The sequence below is a fragment of the Gorilla gorilla genome, chromosome Y (genome assembly GCF_029281585.2).
Source record: "Gorilla gorilla gorilla isolate KB3781 chromosome Y, NHGRI_mGorGor1-v2.1_pri, whole genome shotgun sequence".
Lineage (NCBI taxonomy): Eukaryota > Metazoa > Chordata > Mammalia > Primates > Hominidae > Gorilla > Gorilla gorilla.
This window is the reverse complement of record NC_073248.2, coordinates 45064192-45087542: the sequence shown is the minus strand read 5'-3', so window position 1 is coordinate 45087542 and position 23351 is coordinate 45064192. Positions and strand designations below refer to the sequence as shown.

General features: G+C 39.1%; 1 pseudogene; it reads left to right on the top strand.

The window, feature by feature from the left end:
- Positions 1–23074, top strand: part of LOC129530390 (putative tyrosine-protein phosphatase TPTE) — a 67455-nt pseudogene extending 44381 nt beyond the window's left edge.
- The last annotated feature ends 277 nt before the right edge of the window (positions 23075–23351 follow it).

The following is a 23351-nucleotide window of genomic DNA, read 5'->3' as shown; positions in this document are numbered from 1 at the left end:
TAGTAGAGATGAGGTTTTGCCATGTTGTACAGGCTGGTCTCAAATTCCTGACCTCAAGTGATGTACCTGCCTCTGCCTCCCAAATTGCTGGGATTACAGGTATGAGCCACCATACCTAGCCCAATAATACTGCTTTTAAAAATACACATTTCTTGTTGCACATGTGGCCACATTTTTGTTGAATGTATACCTCAGACTAAAATTGTTCTGTCTTAGGGTAATGAATCTTGAACTTTACTTGATAATGTCACCTGTTTTCTAAAACAGTTGTACCAATTTTTACTCCACTGGTATTGTAGACTTCAAGCATTCCATACCTTCCCCAATACTTGCAATTCTGAGTATTTTTATCTTTAGCCTTTGGGTGTTTGTGTGTTGGCATCTTATGGTGGTGATCATTTGCATTTCTGTAATTAATAAGATTGAGGAAGTTTTTTTAAGATTATTAAGTATCTGGATATCCTTTTTTGTAAAGTAACTTTTTAATTTTCTTAACCATTTTTCTCCTGGATTATTCATCTTTTTTCTCCTGATTGTAGTTCTTTGTGTATTCTGATTTCAATTCTGTTACTGGTCATAAATGTATTTCAAGAAAGCTTTTCTGCTCTGTGATTTGCCTTTTCTGTCTCTCAGGAGTAGCTTTTGGTTAACAGAAGTTCCTAGTTGTATTACCATCATATGTATCACGCTTTCCCTTTATAAAGTTTGTGTTTTTGTGTCCTGATTAAGAAAATTTTCCTTGAGTTTAAAGGATATTTTACTACTGTATTTTCTTTTTTTTTCATTTTTTTTATTACACTTTAAGTTTTAGGGTACATGTGCACATTGTGCAGGTTAGTTACATATGTATACATGTGACATGCTGGTGCGCTGCACCCACTAACTCGTCATCTAGCATTAGGTATATCTCCCAACGCTATCCCTCCCCCCTCCCCCCACCCCACCACAGTCCCCAGAGTGTGATATTCCCCTTCCTGTGTCCATGTGATCTCATTGTTCAATTCCCACCTATGAGTGAGAATATGCGGTGTTTGGTTTTTTGTTCTTGCGACAGTTTACTGAGAATGATGATTTCCAATTTCATCCATGTCCCTACAAAGGACGTGAACTCATCGTTTTTTATGGCTGCATAGTATTCCATGGTGTAGCAAAGACTTGGAACCAACCCAAATGTCCAACAATGATAGACTGGACTACTGTATTTTCTTCGAGAAGGTTCATTCCTTTTAAAATTGATCTATGTGTGTGATGTGAGGAAGGCGTCAGGTTTCATCTTTTTTCATGTATGGCTATCCAGTTATTCCAGCACACTGGTTCAGAAGATTTTCATTTCTTTACTACCCTGAGGAACATGAATCTGTTTCTCACCTTTCTCTTCTGTTCATTGATTTTTCATCTGTGTGCCAATAGCACAACTATCTTACTGTAGCTTTCTAATATGTCCTCATCATCTTCTTCTTTTTCTTCACAATTCTTTGGGTATTTTAGGTCATCTATATTTCCATATAAATTTGGGAATCAGCTAGTTAAATTACACACACTGGGTAGAAATTTGTTTGGAATTGCATTGAATTTATAGACTGGGGAGAATTGAATCTTTACAATATTGACTCATCCAACCCATGAACAGAGGTATTCTCTCATTTAGTTAGGTCCTCTTCAATTTCTCTTTACAATGCTTTCTCATTTTCTGTATAGAAAGCTTATATATTTTTGGTGAGATTTATTCTTAGATTTTTTTGTGGTTATTTAAATGATATCCCTTTAAAATGTTTATTTTCTAAATGTTTTTTGTTGTTTTAAATGCACTTCATTTTATTTATTAATCTTGCAGTTAGCAACTTTCCTAAACTCACTTTTTTTTTTTTTTGAGGCAGTCTCATTCTGGCACCCAGGCTGGAATGCAGTGGCATGATCATGGCTTACTACAGCCTCAACCTCCCTGGGCTCAGGTGATCCTCCTATATCAGCCTCTTGAGTAGCTAGCACTGCAGGCAGGTGCCACCATGTCCAGCTAATTTTTTCATTTTTTTGTAGAGATGGGGTTTCGCTATGTTGCCCAGGTTGGTCTCAAACTTCTGTGCTCAAGTGATCTGCCAGCCTCAGCCTCCACCTCCCAAAGTGCTAGGACTGCAGGCCTGAGCCACCGTGCCCAGCCTAAACTCACTTATTAGTTCTACTAATTTATCTATAGATTCTTTTGGATTTTATGGTACATGATTACATCATATGAAAATAATAAATTATATTTTTTCCATTTCAGTCATTCATCTCCCTATCACTGGCTAGAACATTCAGTACAGTGTAGAATTAGAAGTGGCAATAGCAGCCATCAACATACAGTTCCATTATCAAAGGAAAAGCTTTCAACATCTCTCCAAATGCTTTACGAGTGTGTGTGTGTGTGTGTGTGTGTGTGTGTGTGTGTGTGTGTATTAGCGACCATTTATCAATTAAGAAATTCCTTGGCTGGGTGCCTTGGCTTACACCTGTAAACCCAGCACTTTGGGAGGCCCAGTGGGGAAAGATCACTTGAGGCCAGGAGTTTAAGACCAGCCTAGGCAACATGGTGAAACCCTGTCTCTACTAAAAAATACAAAAATTTGCCAGGTGTGGTGGCACATGCCTGTAATGCCAGCTACTCCGGCTGAGGCATGAGAATCACTTGAAACCAGGAGGCAGAGGTTCCAGTGAGCCAAGATCACACCACTGCTCTCCAGCCTGGATGACAGAGTAAGACTCTGTCTCAAAAAATGAAAGAAAAAAAAAAAAAAGAAAGAAAGTAAAAAAAAATTCGTTTAGCTTGCTAAGAGTTTTTTTTTTTTTTAATCATGAATGGATGTTGAATTCTTAAAGATTTTTCTGAATCTTTGAGATGATAATTTTTCTACTTTATCCTATAAATAAATGTGGTTAATTACATTGATTAAGTGGTAAACCAACATGTTTCTGGAATAAATGTAATTTAGTTGTGCTGTATTATTTTGTTAAATACTTATTAAATTATTTTATTATTAAATTGCCGGATTCTGTCCGTTAATATTTTGTTTAGGATTTTCAAATTCATGTCGTCTGGGCGATTGGTTATAATTTTCCTTTCTCATAGTTTTTTCAAATCTTGGCTTCGTAAAATGAGTTACATTTCATTTTCTCTGTTTTTATTCTCTGGGTAAATTTATGCATGCTGATTTTTTTCCTTCTAAAGTGTAAAGTGAAATTCACCAGTGAAAGCACATTGGCCTAGAGTTTTCTCTGGTGAGAAGTCTTTAAATTATGGCTCAATTCCCTATATAGAATGTTTTTATAATTTTATTTCTTTTGCCCATTTTGGTAGATTATAGTTTCCCCAGCATTTGTCCATTTAATCTAACTTTGCAAATTGTCTTGACATCAAATTGTTCACAATATCATTTTACCATTTTAGTGTCTGCAGAGATGTTCCCTTTTTTATTCCTGACATTGCTTTCTTGGTGCCTTCTCCCATTTTTTCTTCTGAGTAGTCTCACCAGGGATTTATCAATTTTACTAGTCTTTTAAAAGAACCAAGTTTTTGGCCTATTTGTGGTCTCTATTTTTTACTTATTTTTTATTTCATCAATTACTGTTATATTTAGTACTTTCTTCTGTACTCCTTGGGTTAATTTGTTCTTTTCCTGACTTCTTGACATGGATAATTCTTAAAGTGTCAACTACTATCTTTTCTATTTACCATTTATTTAAGGCTACAAGTTTTCCTCTAAGAATTGTTTTAGTTTTGTCCCATAAATTTTTATTTTTAGTGTTTTTACTTTACTTAGTTCAAACTGTGTTCCAACTTTGTGCTTGTTTTTTTTTTTTTGACCCATGAGTTATGTAGAAGTATACTTCCTTATTTCCAAACATATGAGAATTTTGTATTTATCTTTAAATTTTTGATTTCTGATTATATTGTGTGGTGGACACAGAACATACTATGTATTTTTTTCTTTTTTAGTTCTTTGAAATTTGTTTAGACTTGCTTAATGGCCCAGAATTTGGTCGATATTGTCAAATGTTTTCTGTACATTTGAAAAGAACATGTATTATGCATTGTTGAGAACAGTGTTCTGTGTACATCTATTTTATTTAACTCTTCTGTTTTCCTACTGACATTCTGTTTTCATGCGATTGAATTTTAATAATATAATTCTTTCCTTCTCACCGTCTGTCATTACCTTGGAAGTCATATACTCTTTTTCTGTGTTTTTAGTAATTACTGTAAAGATTTCAACCTGCATCCTTGATTTAGCTATTAATTTTTGTTTATGTTGAGCCTGCATCTAGAAATCTTCCTAAATTCTCTCATTAGATTAAGGAGTTATTCTAAAGATTTACTTACTACACTGACTTTCTACACTGGTTAGGCTCTGTAGTATACTGTTAAATGGAAGCAGTGAAGAGAGGGCATTTTTGTTTAATTCCAGGCTTTAAAGAAAATGCTGTCAATATTATGTCATTAATATGATGTTCCTGGTAGGTATTTTGGTAGATTATCTTTGTTGAGTTAAGGAAGTTTCCTAGTTGTTAATTTTTAAAGTCACAGGTGCAGGCTGAATTTTAGTGAATGCTTTTTCCTGCATTAATTGAGATAATTGTAAGGTGTGTCTTCTTTAATCAATGAATATGATAAATTGCATTAATATAGATTTCTGATGTAGGATGATTCTTGTATTTGTTATTATTTGTTTTTTAATGTGCAAAAGACTTTGTTTTTCTTTTTGAGCTTAGATTTTTGGTATAAATTAACTTTTAGATTTGGAAGTGCATATACAGGTTTATTGGTAATATTGTGTGATGCTGAGGTTTGGGGTGTGATTGATTGCATCACCCAGGTACTGAGCACAGGACCCAATAGTTAGTTTTTCAACTTCTGCCCTTTTCTGCTGTGCCCCTTCTAGAACTCCCCAGGGTCCATTATTGCCACCTTGATGTCCATGAGCACCCATTGTTTAGCTTTCACTTATGAGTGAGAACATATGGTATTTGGTTTTTTGTTCCTGCATTAATTTGCTCAGGATAATGACTTCCAGCTGCGTCCATGATGCTGCAAAGGAAATGATTTCTTTCTTTTTTTCTTTTTGAGAGGGAGTTTCACTCTTGTTGCCCATGCTGGAGTGCAATGGCGCAGTCTTGGCTCACTGCAACCTCCACCTCTCAGGTTCAAGCGATTCTCCTGGCTCAGCCTCCCAAGTAGCTGGGATTACAAGAGCCTGCCACCACACCCAGCTAATTTTTGTATTTTTAGTAGAGATAGGGTTTCACCAAGTTGGCCAGGCTGCTCTCAAACTCCTGACCTCAGGTGATCCACCCACCTCAGCCTCCCAAAGTGCTGGGATTATAGGCATGAGCCACCGCACCCAGCCTATTTTTTGTTTGTTTGTTTTTGAGATGGAGTCTTGCTCTGTCACCCAGGCTGGAATGCAGTGGTGCAGTCTCGGTCACTGCAACCTCTGCCTCCTGGGTTCAAGCAATTCTCCTGCCTCAGCCTTCCGAGTCACTGGGATTACAGATGTGCACCACCATGCCCGGCTAATTTTTGTATTTTTAGTAAAGACGGAGTTTCACTGTGTTGGCCAGGCTGGTCTTGAACTCCTGACCTCAAGTGATCTGCCTGCCTTGGCCTCCCAAAGTGATGGGATTACAGATGTGAACCACTGCACCTGGCCCATGGCTCTATTTTGAAGTATGTTCTTTTGATTCCTAGTTTCTTGTGTGTTTTTTTTCATCAAGAAAGATGTTGAATTTTATCAAAAGCTTTTTTTTCTGCATCTGTTGAGATGATCATGTGGTTTCTGTTTAATTCTGCACCACATTTGGTTTGCATATGCTGAACCTTGTATCCTTGGAATGAAGCTTACTTGATCATGAACTTTTTGATGTGCTGTTGGATTTGGCTGTTACCCTGATGGGGCTACCTTTGTGTGTGATCTGGCCTTTTTATCCAGTGCCTTTAAGGCTTTTTCTTTGACAGTGACCTTGGACAGTCTGGTGAGTATATGCCTTGGTAATGTTCATTTTTTATAGTATCTCACAGGTGCCGTCTGGCTTTATTGTACTTAGATGTCTATCTAGCAAGATTCAAGAAATTTTCTCGAATTATTCCATCAAACATGTTTTCCAGGCTGTTTTCTTTTTCTCTTTCTCTCTAGGGCATGCCAGTAATTCGTAGGTTTGGTCACTTTACATAATCTCATATTTCTGACTTTCTTCACTTTTAAAAAATATTTTTTCTTTATTTTTGTCTGACTGGATTAGTTCAAAAGACCAGTCTTCAAGCTCTGAAATTATGTTTTCTACTTTGTCCAGTCTGTTGATAAAGCTTTCAGTTGTATTTTGAAATTCCTTAGTGAGTTTTTTTAATTCTAGAAGTTCTGATTGATTTCTTATTAAGATGTTTATCTCTTCCTTCATTTCCCGGATTGATGTAGAAGTTTCTTTTTGTTGATTTCAACCTTGAATCTCATTGAGCTTCCTTTCAACCCAAGCTTTGAATTGTTTATTGTCATATCTGAGTTTTCATTTTGGTAGGAAGCATTGCCAGAGAGCTATTGTGATCCTTTGGCAGTGTCACTACATTCAGATTTCTCATGGTGCCAGAATTCTTGCGTGGGTCCTTCTCATCTGGAGATGCTAGCACTTCTAATTTGTGTAATTATTTTTGTTTGGGTAGGATTTTTCTTTTTCTTTCCTTTCCTATAATATTATTGTTTTTTTTTTCTTCTTTCCCTTTCCCTCCTCCCTAGGGGGTGTGACTGTAGAGCATGCTAGGTAGGGTCTTTTGGCTTTGCTTCTGCAGCCCTATGCACTTCTGCCAGCAGGTTTTATGTTGGGTGTGTGGTTTGACCTACAAGCCAGTAGATGGCGCCATGGGTAAAAGCTGGCTGTTGCCAGTGCTGCTGGCTGCGTACTTCATCCTTGTTTATTGGGAGGAGCTCTCTGTTGCCCCAGGCAATGGGCTGAAATCCTGAGTACACATTAATCTGAGCTTCCTCAGCCCTAGGGGTGGGGGGATTGGGGGCACAAGATGGGTGCAGCCAGATAGGGAAGATTCCCCGTGTTGTCCTGCTCCCAGTCCAGGTTTGGGAAAATGCCGGCAGCGTTTCCCTGTGTCTTTCCCCCACAAAGTCTCCAAGTCTCTTCTCAAATGAGCTCCAAGGCTTGGGAGAAACAATCTCTTCCTCTGCCCGGGTTGCATGGATCTCCAGTGGAAAGGTGAGACAGAGGGATGCTGTCTGCCTCTCTCCCATACTGAGGCTTCACTCACTTTTATCAGTCGAATGCTGTCCTGAGGGCTGCTTGCCTGCATTGTCCTCCCCAGGATCTGGGATGTCCTTCATAATTCCGCGGAATTGCCATTTTCTTTCTTGAATTAAAGCTCACAGAGTTGGTCTTTATGTACTTGCTTGCTATTTCCAAATGACTGAGGCATGCTAAAAGCCTGTAATCTGCCATCTTGGAAAAAACATCCTTGCATCCTTAAGAGAAATGGCACTTGGTGTTGATACATGGTGTTTCTACATTGCTGAATTCACTTTGAAAATATATGTATATTTTTAAATCTACATTTATATGTGAGACTGGTGTAAAAATATCTTCTACTGCATTTGTGCAATTTTGGAATCAGTTATATTAATGTACTAAATGAGTTGGGAATTTTTCTTTTTTACTATTATCCAAAAAAATCATAAAAGACATGAATTGTTGCTTTCTTATAGATTTTAGTAAAAACCTCATCGTGTCCGTTTGTGGAGAGATGGTGAGAGATATTTTTACTATAAATGTAATTTGCCTATTTTTCACCTGTGAGATGGAGGTCGCAATGAGCCAAGATTGTGCCACTGCACTCCAGCCTGCGTGACACAGCAAGACCCTGTCTCAAAAAAAAGAAAGAAAATCAAGTTAAAATGCACTCCTTGAATATTTCTGAGTGTATTTTTATACCGTGTATGTTCTTGAACTAACTTCTTTTCTTTTCTAGATAGAACAGGAACTATGGTTTGTGCCTTCCTTATTGCCTCTGAAATATGTTCAACTGCAAAGGTATGAAAGATGTTCTACAAACTTTGTCTTAGGATGATTGAGTTTGCTAGTTCTGAAACATCACTGGCAGGACGTTAAGATGATTATTTTAGTCATGGTGCTTAGTAAAATTGTAATTAGAGAAGCAGTCTTTAGAAAGTCTGTTTTTGATACTTTCTTGTTTAACGTGCACTAGTTAGTAGCTGACTTCAGAATCTCTTTGGGCCAGGACTAGAGTGAGGTCAATGAGGTGCAAAGTTTAAGGGAATGCTAAAAATTGTAATAATCAAAATAAATAATTTTAACGCAATATTTTAATAAAAGTTAATGCAAAAAATCTATGATGTATACAATATCAACATGTTAAAGACAAGACCTGATGGGGCAGGATTAAGGTGAGGGGAGTAAAGCCATGTTACACAGAAAAAAGCATTCAGTAATCAGGATGCTTCCCTCACTTCACCTGGCCCTGCTTTTCCTCCTGCCAGTACCATGACTTCTTCCTTCCTCGTGAGAATAGTGTCAAACTTAATTAGGTAAATTCTCCAAAGAGCCTTGCCCATCCTCACAACTCTTAGGTAGATAAAAAGCAACATTTCACAACTCAGAACAAAGCCTCTCCTGAATGTAAATATCTTTGCTTAGTCAATACATGTGGAGTCTGTGACTTCTAAAAATGTCTGATAAGACAAGGTGGGCTGTTTCCACTTAAAGCAGAGTTCTTAGTCATTTTTCTTTCTGTCATTTTCTTGCTGAGATGCTACCATTTCCAGCAGCTCTGCTCGAGTTGTTTGGCTTCAGTCTAGGGAAGAGGTGGTGGTTGTGGACAATGCCCAGACTCCAATTCCACCACCTTTGGTTTCTCTAATTTGAGATACACAGATTTTGAAAATGGGTGTTCTACGATGGTGTTTTTCAAGCTATGGATCATGATTTATCAGTGAGTTTTAAAATAAAGTTACTGGATTGTAACTGACATCTTTTGAAAATTAAATGAATAGAGCAGAATAGAAAATATCAAAAGGTTTAAATATTGGTGTGTGTGTGTGTGTCTCCTAGGTTTATTAATGTGGATTGCAACTACAAAAGGTTTGAAAGTCATTGACAGCCATTGATCCAGAGCCCTAGACTGAGACCCAGGGACATGTATGCGAGGCCTGTGCTTCTTCTAACTGGCTGCAGCATCTCCTTGGCAGGTTGCTTGTTTTGTTTTGGTCTCAGTGTTGTCATTTGTAATATGGAAAGAAGAGTTGGACCAGATGCTTTCTAGGGTGTTTCTAGCTCTAAAATTTTATGAATGTATGAATCCTTGAATGAGAGAAGTCCTAAGTTTGTTATTTTCGGTAGTCTCTGCCCAAAGATCACTGCGGCCGGGCACGGGTGGCTCACGCCTGTAATCCCAGCACTTTGGGATGCTGAGGCAGGCGGATCTCTTGAGGTCAGGAGTTTGAGAGCAGCCTGGCCAACATGGTGAAACCCCTATCGCTACTAAAAATACAAAAAATTATCTGGGCATGGTGGTACACACCTGTAGTCCCACCTACTCAGAAGGCTGAGGCAGTAGAATCACTTGAACCCAGGAGGCAGAGGTGGCAGTGAGCTTAGATCCTGCCACTGTACTCCAGTCTGGGTTACAGACAAGACTCTACCAAAAAAACAAACAAACAAAATCACTGACTTTAGGAAAGAAGGTGGGTGTAGAAACACTAAGGGTACCTAATACAGGAAAGGAAAGAGTGCAGATGAACCATGGTTGGATTGTACCCTTTTTTGTAGGAAAGCCTGTATTATTTTGGAGAAAGGCGAACAGATAAAACCCACAGCGAAAAATTTCAGGGAGTAGAAACTCCTTCTCAGGTAAGTTTTCTTTTTAAAAATGGGAGTTTTTTTAGGGGAGTGGGTTCAGATTGCCACCTGTTTTTTGGTTTCATTTTAGACTCCTCTCCTTTGGTGATCAGGCAGCAGCAGTTGGGTGCCCTGCAACAGGCCTTGGTCCCTCCCTGAGTCTGAGGGTCACGCTTCAGGTGCTGCCCAGATGCTGGGGACTCTGGTTTCTCTTCAGAGAATCCTGCTTTCTATTCTATACTGGTTATTGTTTACGGAGCTCAGGAGTTGATTATTTTCCCAAAGTAAGAAGGTCCAGTACCCAAGGCTCCAGGACTCTGAAGTGTGTCTGAAATCACCAGACTTTGATTTCAATGTAAAAAAGATCCAAGTCTTTCACAAACCCTTACTAGGGACAATTCACCCCTTGCAGAACATCACAGACTGTTTTTGGATGACTCCTGGTGTGTGTGTGTGTGTGTGTGTGTGTGTGTGTGTGTGTGTCTTTTCTGTGTGTTGTGGGGGAGGTGTATTTTAAAAGAGAAAATAAAAGGGGAAAATAAACTTTTCAAAACCCCTTCTGTATCCCAGACAGTATTGCACTTTTACATATCTCATTTAATACCCATAACACCTATATGAAATATACACTGTTACTCTGTTTTTTCTTTTAGAAACATTTTGTTATGGAAAATTTTAATCATATACAAAAGTCCAGAGAATCATACACTATATCCTCATGTAGTCATCACATTGCTGCAACAGTCATTTCAGCCGGCGCCAGCCATGTTTCATCCATTCTTTCCCACTCCACTCACACCCCCCCAACCCCACTCTCCACTCTTGTTTTCCCTAAATCTGAGTTATTGTAAAGGAAATTTCAGTCGTCAGATCATTTTATCCCACAGCATTTTAGTATGACATTTAAGTACTCTTAAAACAACAAGAAAAAACCTTAACACTTTTTATCATATCTAACAATATTATACCTTAAAAATCCTTTATATCAAATTTGTAGTTCCTGTTTGTTTCCAAAATTGTCTTAAAATCTTTGAAAATTTAGTTTGTTTAATCAGAATTCAAACAAAGTCCACACATTTCATTTGGTTGTTGTGTCTCCTAAGTCTCTTTTAAGAATCTAAGTTCAGAGATTTCTCACCATTTTTTATTACTTGTAATTGGTTTATTGCAGAAACCAGGATGTTTATCCTATAGCATTTACAACATTCTAGACTTTGGTGAACTATTCTGAGGGTTCTATATTCACTATCTCATTTAATATTCTCAGTAACTCTGTGAGTAGGCACTACTATGATTCTCATGAATTAGAAAATTGAGGTTTAGAGAAAGTAACCTTTGAACCAAGGACTGAAATCTAGATGTCAGTCTCTGAAGCCCTTGCTCTGCACAGCTTGTCATTTATAATGCCTTTTCTATATTGCCCCTGAAACCGAAGTGAGAGCGGGTTGGGAATTCCTAAATGGATTTGGATGTGGCTGTAAATGAGTTTTTCTTTACGTGGTGGGAGCTGAGTAGAAGAACTCTCTAACTACTGGCCCTAAGCCTTTAGTTTGGGCCAGAAGAACTCAGCCTTATCCACTGCTACTTTTCTCCCACACCCAAGCCCCAAACAAAACAAAACAAAACAAAACAAAACAAAACAAAGATAGTCATAGACTCTAAGCTAAAAGTGATAGGTGAATTTACTGAAGTGCAGCCCTAATCATGCCATTTCCATGCTCAAAATCCATACTATGTCCCCACTGCCAATGGCAATAAACTAAACATTTCAACCTGGCACTCAAGAGCCACTCTTCGACTTTTCCAACCTTCTCTTCCGCTATGTGCATCACACATCCCATACTCCAACACATTTAGACTCTGTGCTCTTTCCCAGCCTATGGACACTTGATACCCTCATGCCATTGCTCATGCCCCTTTTCCTAGAGTCCCTTTCCCTTCTTAGCCTGAAGTAGTCTCTTGCTTTTTCAATTCTTAGAGCCCTTTGTGTTTCTTTTAGGGACTACGTCACTTTGCATCACTCTCTAGTTATTTGAAGTGGTGACTTCTGTATCCCCTTTAAAGGCAAAGCCCGGGGCTTACCCATCTTTCCACCCTTTTCTCATAATGTTTTCTTTGTTTGTAGTGAGTGCCTCGTATGTGTTGGTTGTATTAACTTCTACTACAAGTCCATGTTGTTTTAAGTTGTAGGAGAAGGAAGCGTGGGAGCACAAGCAGCTTGAGGGCCCTGGTGGTTTACAGCCCTTAGGGAAAGGTGGAGAATCTAGTGGCAGAAGCTAACGGGATGCTAGACGGAGCTCCTTCAACAACTCTTCCCACATATCTCCCCATCCCCATTTCTTCTGCAGTCGTGCGTGGTTTCCCTAACTGTGGTACAGAACTAGCACACCAAAGGCTGCAACTGAATCTCTTCTGATTCACCTTAAAAGCAACACAGGGACTCAGCTGCAAGTTTGAGAGCTGTGTTGGCAAGACCTCAGGACAGAGTGCCCTCTGTGTCTGGTGGTGATTCTCAGACACCATCACATTCTGATCCTGCATTGTGGGCCATTGTACTGACTGCATCTACTCCTAAGTTAAGGACTTTCATGAACCTGTCTCATGACTGGCCCTTTCTAAAGGGAAGTATGGCCGTTAGTTACTTTAATCAACATTTCCCAATGGGTAAGGAACAGTCTGTGAACTTATGAGTTTTGTTTTGTTTTGTTTTTAATTTTTGAGACAGAGTCTCGCTCTGTCACCCAGACTAGAGTGCAGTGGTGCAATCTCAGCTCACCACAACGTTGACCTCTTGGGTTCAAGCGATTCTCCTGCCTCCGCCTCCCAAGTGGCTGGGATTATAGGTGCCCATCACCACGCATGGCCTATTTTTGTACTTTTAGTAGAGACAGGGTTTCACCCTGTTGGTGAGGCTGGTCTCAAACTCTTGACGCCAGGTGATCTGCCCACCTCAGCCTCCCGAAGTGCTGGGATTACAGGCGGGAGCCACCATGATGGCCAACTTTTGAATTCTGAACCAGTTGTTTGAGTACCAGAGCTCTTCAATACCTTGAAGAAAGATTCAGGGGAAAGCCGTTGTGAACAGCTTGCCCCAGGGAAAGGACAAGGCTAAGACAATTTCAGGGCTTCCTTGAGAAAACAGAATTGAGGAAATGCAAAGTGAAGAAATTGTAGCTGTCAGGAACAAGAGAAGAGGGACGGGAAACCTGCTACTGAGGTTTGGAGGTATTCCTCTGGAGTTTTCACTTATACCATTCTCTCATGCCCAGGAAGCTGCTCATCACCAAACCACAAGCCTTCCTCTAACTCAGTCACAACTAAGCTTCTATCCAGACACTGATGATGCTGTAACTGTTTTGTTGTGCTTCTGATTAGTTGCCCTGTCAACCATGAGCAGCCTATAAACAGGGCCTGGCTCCATCCTTGTTACTTCCCCATTGCACTGAATTCAGTATTTTTCCCTCAAGGTAGATAGTTGTGGGGCAGCATCCCTAAAAATATCTAGTTATATAATGGCATCCAGTAAATGTTTTCTTAATTACTTGCCTCCATTAACAAGCTTTATGCAAAAAAAAAAAAAAAGGAATGCCGACTTTAGACTTTTCATCTCCACTTAAAGGAAGATTTCTGTTGCTTTTCAGAAGAGATAGGTTGCATATTTTGCGCAAGTGAAACATCTCTACAACTGGAATCTCCCTCCAAGATGGATACTCTTTATAAAACGCTTCATTACTTATTTGATTCCTCGTAAGTGCTTTATGTATAATTGAAGAATTGGGCAGGAGGGCCAATGTTCCCACTCTGGGAGGGTTTTGCTCATAGTCGTATATACAGATGATCCTAACTCATACTTGTCTTTTTACATATCCTCACACAGGAACTCCTCCTTATTTATGCCGCTCCTCCTGCAATTGCCCATTGATTGCCAGCCCTTAGATGTTCTTCACTTTTTCATCACCAATTTGGGGGACTTCATCCCTTTCCCATCTCTCCTGTTCTCATTGCTCCTCTGGTCTCAACCCAGGGTGGACTTTTCCGGGCAGAGGGAGCCTCTGATGAGGGAGGAGGAGGACCCATGTGCCCTCAAGCCTGCTTATTTCTCAGAACCACCTCTAGTTCAGAGTTTGCCTTGGTGGAGGTGTCTCTGTATTGTATCATTTTCTCACCTTCTTTTAGAGGCATATTTTTTTCTCATCACCCTGGGCTCTCCCTTTCCCCTCTCTCCTCCATCTATAACCCTCTCACCCCCAGCTTACACTCAGGGGAGGTGGGAAAGCAGGATGTGTCTGTGTGGAAGGGATGGGGCCTCACCACTCCCACTGCCAGAGGTGTAGCAGGGAGGCGATGCTTCGGAACCCCTAAAGCAAACCTCTTCTAGCAGCCAGCTTGTGGACCTGAGGTGGTGCCAGTGCTGGGTGCTATAGGTGCCATGGGGCCAGGATGCTGGTGTCCACACAGACAGCCTAGTATTTTTAGCCTTCTGAGTTTAGTTCTACATTTCACTGATTTCTGGTAGACATCAATAGAAAGAAGTTCTGCACTTGGAATGGGAAAGAGGGAACTGAGGCAAGAAACTGTGATTTCTAATGACAAATAAATATCATGGTGTTAGTGAAAACAAAATTAAATGAAAACAAACAGCATATGAGATGAACAATCAAAGATAATTAATACACTAGTTTATTAAAATATTTGTTTTAATTCTCTACCTTTAGTTTTGTGAACATTTAAATTAAAATCAATGTAGAGTTGAGAGGAAAGCAATAAAAAAATTAATTGGCTGAGAAACCAAGTCTTTGAGGAAATGCGAAGGGAAGTGGGTCATTTGAATTGGAAAAAAGGAACAAAAAAGCCTTTGTCTGTAAATATATACTGAACGCCACTGGAATTTTTGGATATAACTATCATATATTTTTATAGAGATTGCATCAGGAACTGGCCTTAAAGTAGGGCCAAAGTAGTTAAACGACAGTATTTATTATTAAGAATCATTATGATTAGAAGTCTGAAGAAAGCAACATATTAGCAAGAAAGGTTGCAAAGGTTGCAAGTCACCTTTCATGAATTTTCTTTTCTTTTTTTTTTTTTTGGAGACAGAGTCTTGTTCTGTCGCCCAGGCTGGAGTGCAGTGGTGTAATCTCGGCTCACTGCAGCCTCTGCCTCCCAGGTTCAAGCAGTTCTCCTCTCTCAGCCTCCTAAGTAGCTGGGATTACAGGCATGTGCCACCACGCCTGGCTAATTTTTGTATTTTTAGTAGAGATGGGGTTTCACCATCTAGGCCACGCTGGTTTAGAATTCCTGACCTCAAGTAATCGACCCACCTCGCCCTCCCAAAGTGCTAGGATTACAGGTATGAGCCACATGCCTGGCCTAGCTTCCCTAAATATTTTTTCTGGAAAGATAAAGTGATGGGATTCTAAGTCTTCGAAGCTGAACTATATGTATTTTTTTCCTCTTCTCTCGCCTTATAATATCTGCTTTAGGAGACAGAACTGGGCTTTTGAAGCCTTGTCTTTCAAAGACAAAATCCATACAAGACCAAATAAGTAACTATTGATACATTGTTAGCTTGGATAATTTTTTCTCTTTTTAACATGATGTTAATTGGTGAGACATATTGATGTTCACGCTAGCCAACCTAACTTTTTAATTTCATTTTGTTGGAACAGGTTATGTACGTGATCTAAAAATCCAAATAGAAATGGAGAAAAAGTTTGTCTTTTCCACTATTTCATTAGGAAAATGTTCGGTAAGAGAAAACATGTGAATTGAAAAAATCTGATATTTGTTTTAAGGCTGAATGTCAAACCAGCAATGTTCACCTCCCTAAACTATCACTCACCATAAAGAGATTCCGTAATGCTTTCTGGTTACCATCCAACTTGGTGTTACTGGGTTTGGATGCAAACCAGAGATAAATTAACCTGTTTGTTCAAAACAGTTTTTTCAGGGTGCTTTCCAGAATTTATTTCTGGTCAGTGTTGCTTTCCCTTTCACACTTCCACAAACACTGAGCATGTTCCCAGGAATGTATTAAGGATTTTAATTTACATTATCTGGTCATTTTTAGCCATATTCTCTTCTTCTCCATCATTTGATCTTTTGTTATATAACCCTGATTCTAAAAGTTTAGTGTGCATGAAAACTACTGACGAGCTTATAAAGATTTACATTCCTAGGTTGTACCCCCAAAATATGATTTGGGAAATCTGGAATGGGGCCCGGGAATCTATAAACTTAGCAATGTCGCAAGTGATTCTAAGTCAGAAGTTCTGTGGGATGACCCTGTGAGAAACAATGCAAGAGTGAATGAACTGGGGAGGAACCTCTTTATCCAAAGCAAAAGGGACCTGGTAGTCAATGTTTTGCTGCAATGAAGAAATGCCTAAAACTATATACCTTTTCTGAAACAGTAAGAAAGCATCTTTCATGGTCTAATAACCATAAACTTTTAGAATTCCTACCCAGGCCTTTGTCTCAAATTCTCCCATTACTAACCCTATTCCCTGCCATGCCCTCCCCACTCTGCCCCCGGCTTTTTTGGCCTCTCCCAACTGAGGGCATTCATCCAGGCCTGACCCTTGGCTTTGTGTTCTTAGCAAATGCTTTACTCTTAAAGGATGACCCATTCCCCTTACTTCAACTATTATTTGTTCATTTACTCATAACAGCTATTTATGAGCACCCACTGAGTTGTAGATGCAGGAGCTACAACATGAACAGTTTCCACTCCAACTCAAATGCATTAGCCAGTCTGAATTATCAAGGAGCTTTCTCTCTGCTTCTGCAAATGGCACCAGCATTCTTCCACTCATGCCTTGGGCTTTGATTCTCTTTGCCTCGGCCCCCTAAATCCAGTTAGTCATCAATCTCTGTTGATTATGCCTTTGACAGTTTTCTATGTTCTCCTTCCTTTCTGTTTTCACTGCCACTAATTGTCCAGAATCTCCTTTGCACATGCCTAGATTTCTGCAGTGGTCTCCTTACCCTTTCTTTCTCCTTCTATAATGCATGTATAGAATCCTGAAATATGCATTCTGAAATATTGCTCTCGTTGTGAAAAATTGTAGGTAGAGCAGAAGACACACTGTGTGCCTGTAGTCAGAGCCAGTTAACACCTCTGGCTCAACATCCTTATCTGTAAAATAAATATCACGTCTCAAGTGTAATGGGAATTAAATTAGATAATATATATAAAGTTTCTTTGTAAACTATAAATCACTAAATAAGTGTTATATGTGATAATTATCAGGCCTCTTTGTCACATAGGAAATGCTCCACCATATTTTTCAACAACGTCACTCTTATTTCCTTGGCTCTTGAGCTCTGAAGATATAATAGCCCTAATGTGTAATACCTGAGCTTTTTTCCATCAGTAGCTTGACCAGCAGACTTCATTCCAAATAAACTGGGTCATCCCTTTTGGCTCTTGGAACACAACTCTAATTTAGTTAATTAGTTGGTTCTTTCTTTCTTTCCTTCCTTTCTTCCTTTCCTTTTTTTTTTTTCCTGGAGCCAGGGTCTCATTCTGTCACCCAGGTTGTAGCACAGTGGCATGATCATGGCTCACTGCAGCCTCAACCTCCTGAGCTCAAGCAGTCCCCCAATATTTTTTATTTTTTGTAGAGGCTGGGACTTGCTATGTTGCCCAGGCTGGTCTCAGACTCCTGGGCTCAAGCAGCCTGTCCACCTCAGCCTCACAAGATGCTGGGATTATAAACATGAGCCACACTGCCTGACATTATTTGTTGTTGTTTTTCCAATTTTTTTCTTTTTCTTTTTTTCTTTTTTTTTTTTTGAGACGGAGTTTTGCTCTTGTTACACAGGCTGGAGTGCACTCTCACAATCTCAGTTCACCACAACATCTGCCTCCTGGGTTCAAGCGATTCTCCTGCCTCAGCCTCCCAAGTAGCTGGGATTACAGGCATGTGCTACCACACCTGGCTAATTTTGTATTATTAGTAGAGACGGGGTTTCTCTGTGTTGGTCAGGCTGGTCTCAAACTCTTGACCTCAGGTGATCTGCCCACCTCAACCTTCGAAAGTGCTAGGATTACAGGCTTGAGCCACCATGCCTGGCCCATTGTTCTAATTTCTACTTTGTGTTATTGCTGCTCTTTTTCCCTCCATTTGGAGTATATTCTGTTTTCAGAGCTCTTCTTCCTTTATCTAAACTGCTTCATGCCCAATTCAATTTCTACCTCCTTAATGAAATTTTTGCATTCTGCACTTTCTGTTAACTAGCTCCCAGTAGTGCATAACAGCACACCCAGTCTTTATCATACAGATTGAGTTATGTACCATTCTACTATTGTTTCTTAAGTGTACAGCTCCCTGAAGAGGCCAACTGAGTCTGCACCCCCTTTTGTGTTTTTCACAGGGCCTAGCATAGACCTTTCTTATTGTGGGTGCCATTATTTCTATAAGAATGAGTCAAAGAACTAGTACAGCTTCAAAGTCATTCATTCCAAAACTTGAGCTATCTTTGGTTGCTCCATCCAGCAGCCTGCACTGGTCAAGTTCAAAGATCCCATTGACAAACACAAGAGTTCTGATAAAACATGATGAGCAGGGGGACCCCACTCTCCCCCTCCCTTGGGAGGAGCATGCAGGCCCAACCCCCAAGTGTTACAGTCCCACGTTGTTATTTTTTAAATTCAGAAAATAAAAAACCGTGATAAGTTATGCATTGCTTTTTGAATGTCAATGCTAGCTTTAAAATTGAGCTTCTTAATGTATTCTCAAAAAAGGCCCTAACACATGAAAATCAAATGACACACATTAAATAATAATATTTAATTGATTACAGTCTAATGGAAAATTCAATACTTTTTAAAAGTGTGGCACTTTTGAAAAGTGCCTCATGGCTGGGCACGGTGGCCCACGCCTGTAATCCCAGCACTTTGGGAGGCCAGGGCGGGTGGATCACGAGGTCAAGAGATTGAGACCATCCTGGTCAACATGGTGAAACCCTGTCTCTACTAAAAATACAAAAATTAGCTGGGCATGGTGGCACATGCCTATAGTCCCAGTACTTGGGAGGCTGAGGCTGGAGAATCAGCTGAACCTGGGAGCAGAAGTTGCAGTGAGCCGAGATCATGCCACTGTAGCCTGGTGACAGAGTGAGACTCTGTCTCAAACAAAAAAAAAAAAAAAAAAAAGAAAAGTGGTTCATGATAACCCTCAAATATGTTGGCCTTTAAAAGACATAAACAACAGGCCAGGTGCAGTGGCTCATGCCGGTAATCCAGTACTTTGGGAGACCCAGGTGGGCAGATCACTTGAAGCAGGAGTTTGAGACCAACCTGGCTAATATAGTGAAACCCCATCGCTACTAAAAATTCAAAAATTAGCTGGGTATGATGGCATGTGCCTATAGTCCCAGCTACTTGGGAGGCTGAGGCACAAGAATCACTTGAACCTGGGAGGCAGAGGTTGCAGTGAGCCGAGATCACGCCACTGCACTTCAGCCTGGGTGACAGTGAGACTCTGTCTCAGAAAACAAAAAGCAAATGTAAACACACACGCATAAACAACAGTATTGCAACTAGAAAAGATTATTAATAATTATTTATGTATGTAGTGATTGGGCTGTGAGACCAAAAGTACTTGATAAATACAGGAAGTCATGATAAGTGAAAAGGAACTTCATTGTTATCATTATCTAGGTTTATAGTTCTCAATTCCATGTGTTCATTCATAGGTACTTGATAACATTACAACAGACAAAATATTAATTGATGTATTTGATGGTCCACCTCTGTATGATAATGTGAAAGTGCAGTTTTTCTCTTCGGTGAGTAATCACAAAATAGCCTCTGCCATTGTTCTTGTCTGGTCTAATGATTTTATGTAAGATTTGCTTTACTACAATTCCCAAAAAGGGAGGGGTAGGGGGAAGAAAACAATAAATCAGATCTATAACAATTTTTTTTAGAAGAGCATATGTAATTTAAATAATTTTTGTTTATTTGTTTTTTCTAAATTGTAAATTTTCTAAATTTTTCTAAATTTACATGTATTCTCAAATACAAAAAATACAAAAATAAACACACACAAATAAAGTCAAGATGCTAAAAAAAAAAACCCCAAAGGTATGTTTTACTGCATAGCAATGATTACATTTTGTTTTGCATCTTTTTTAAAAAATTAAGAAATTGAGACAGGGTCTCACTGTGTCACCCAGGCTGGAGTGCAGTGATGTGATCATAGCTAACTGTAGCTTCAACCTCCTGGGCTCAAGCAATCCTCCCACCTCAGACTCCTGAGTAGCTGGGAGCACTGACTGGAAAGAGAGTCAGGTTTGGGTGACTCAGTTGGGTGAAACAGAGAAGGCAGCACAATACAACACATGAAATAACCAAAGCAGTTTTTTATTAATTCCAGAGAGAGGAGGGCAGCACAGTTAGCAGGGCCAACTAGAAGGGGGAGCCATCCAGGAGACCTGTACTCGACTGATGGGTGGGAGCAATAGCGAGAGAGAGGGAGGGACCTGAGGGTGGAAGCCTTTATTGGGATGTAAGGTGCTACCTGAGCAGGTTTCCTGTGGGGAGGTCTAATTTGGTTTAATGCAAGCAGCTATGAGTCTCTGCTGTGGCTGAGAGGTGGTCACTGATATATCCACATGGTCCCTGCAGAGTATGGGGGTCTGTGGGGTGAGTCAAGTAGGTTATATCTCGCTGTCCCATAGTGAAGTGGTCATCAGGGGAAGGTTGTGTAAGGCAGATATCAGGATCAGTCACATGGAACTGGGAGGAGGTGAACTGGAAACTGCTGAGGGTGACTGAACCCCACTTCTGATATCAGAAAATCCAATTTATAATTAAAAGGGATGCTGAGGCAACAAAAAAAAATTACAAGAATTCACTACAATGTAGTTGGGTATATATAGGCATAGGTCCTTAGTAGAGTCTGTTTGGCACTATCTAAATTCAAATAGCAGCATTTAAATTAAATACCTATCATGGGAAAAATACTATTCCTTGAAAATTTTGATAGAAACAGCAAGAGAATGCAGTAGCATTTTCTTAAAGCCTCGTCCTTTGTGTCTTGAGTGTATTGTTATAGATTGCAGAGTGCCACATATTTAATGGTTATAATTGTTTGATAAATATAAAAAGGAATAAAGAAAGGAACTTTAATTTCTTTGGAATGATTAGTTCTTGGTATCAGTTTTACTTTGAAAATTTTTTTTCTTTTTAGGATCTTCCTACATACTATGAAATTGCTCATTTTACTTCTGGTTGCACACATCTTTTATTGAAAATAACAGGTATGAATATAATAGAAACCCATAGAAACAGCCTAATCTTCAATGTCTATGTATAAGGTGTAATGGCAAGTCTTTTGCTGGTTGTCATAAACTTAATTTATAGAAAGCAAAAAATCCTTGAACCACCATTGTTCCTTGCCTTACTCCTCTTACTTTGGTTATTTTAAAAATACATTTGTTCTTGAGACCCACTGTTGCAGTATCCTCAGGGTCCATGCCATAGGACTGTGTTACGAGTTCAAAAGTATTATCATCAGATCTTAAGTGTGGTAGTAAATTCCTCCCAGAGAAGTTCAATATGAGGCTGCTCAGCACCTTCAATATGTCAGGTCCCTGTCAGTAGGTGCTGATTTACCAGTGATGAACCACCATCAACTTTTGTGCCAAAGTAAGGCAGGACCTAGGGAGGCTTCAGCTAGCTGAAAAGCTGACTGACACACTTATATCTAGGAGAAGTCACAAGACACAGTATTAAGGAATACAGCTAAGAAATATCATTAAGTAATAGTCTATTTAAATAGCCATTCAAATATGGCTTTCTAATAACTGAATTGGGAAACCTTTCTGAAAAATTATTAATTGGATTTGGAGATTATTGTTCCAAAAAAACCTTCTGCCATATTTGGAAACTCATTTCTCAGTCTAGAAGTTCTCCACTGTAAGTAGCATTTGTTTTGTGATGGTGATAAATTGAGACTATTTTTGTATCAACCATACTCTTCAATACAAAAGGACAAAATATTTTTTAAATGATTTAGGTCAGAGTTGAAGAAGTGGCTATGATTATATGTGGCACGAATTGATAGTTATTGTTACATCCAGTCCTAATCTTTTCTTCAAATGTGAACTGGATAGAATGATTCCTTAAGTCCAGCAAGGCAACAGGAAATTAAACCTCTGGTCTACACACTTGCAATGCAAAACATTTAATGGATTTTGATAGAGTCAACTTTGGATTTGATGGAAATTTTTTACAAGTTTTTTTTTTTTTGGATGCATACAAACAATAAGCTTTTTATTTTAACATGAGCAAAGACCCTCAAAAAGTGAGACCTGGGTGGAGCTTCATTTGATGCTGCTCCTCAAAAGTGGTTCTTGCTAAAGGATACCGTTTTTTTTTTTCCTTTACAACACTGTGTTCATTTTGGAGAAGTGATAAGCTAGGTCACTTTTATTCTTTTATATAAATTTCTAAAGATTTCTGTAACATTTAAATTTACATACTACTTGGTAAAGCTGTTTTTGTTATGAGATTGCTGTTTAGCTAAAAATGCTAACTTCTATCATTGAGAACATGAGGCATAAATGAGTTAACCAATTTATGCCTAGTGTTCCATTATTGGAACGCTCAGCATGTGGGAGTTATATCCTACTGCTCAAGGTCATTTCCAAGGTCTGATGGTAAAAATTCAAAAAATTGCAACCTCACACATAAATTAAAAGAGATATAGTATTTTATTACTGGGCTTTCATTCATGTCTATCCTGACTGATTTCCATCATAGAGAGAAATTCAGATATTTTATTAAACTTGGATGTCATTAATTCCATATAAAGCAATGCTAAGAGAGTCAGCATGTGTTACTGATGTGTTGCTGAAGATTAAAGTATTTTTACGTCTCACTAAAAAGGTGGAAGGAGCCAACTGAGACACAAAAAAGGGGCTGAGGTTCTATTCATGGTGAGGTTCTTTTGTTGTTTCTTCCAGCTCTAACGTGGATACCCAACTGCGTGGCTTTTCAGTGAGCCCCCAATATAAAATGTAATAATTTTTTTCTATTCTTAGGCTTTATCTACCAAAAAATGAATAGGATAATCTACATAAACAAAAAGCACGGAGAATTTATCCATCAGATTTTGCCGTGGAGATACTTTTTGGCGAGAAAATGACTTCCAATGATGTTGTAGCTGGATCCAATTAAGTGTAGCTCCGCCTTCCCCTTCTGGGTAAGAATTATGTTCTTTCCAACCCTGCCACATGTTCATATATCCTAAATCTATCCTAAATGTTCCTTGAAGTATTTATATATGTTTATATATGTTCTTCATAAATCTATTAAATATATATAGATAAAATGTCAGTGTCTTCTTTTTGGAAGGTACATACTTCACAGTTTCCATCTTGTATTTACATAAATTTGGAACACAGTATGCAGGAATATCAGGCATCATTTTGAAGAACTTTGAAATAGAACTTTC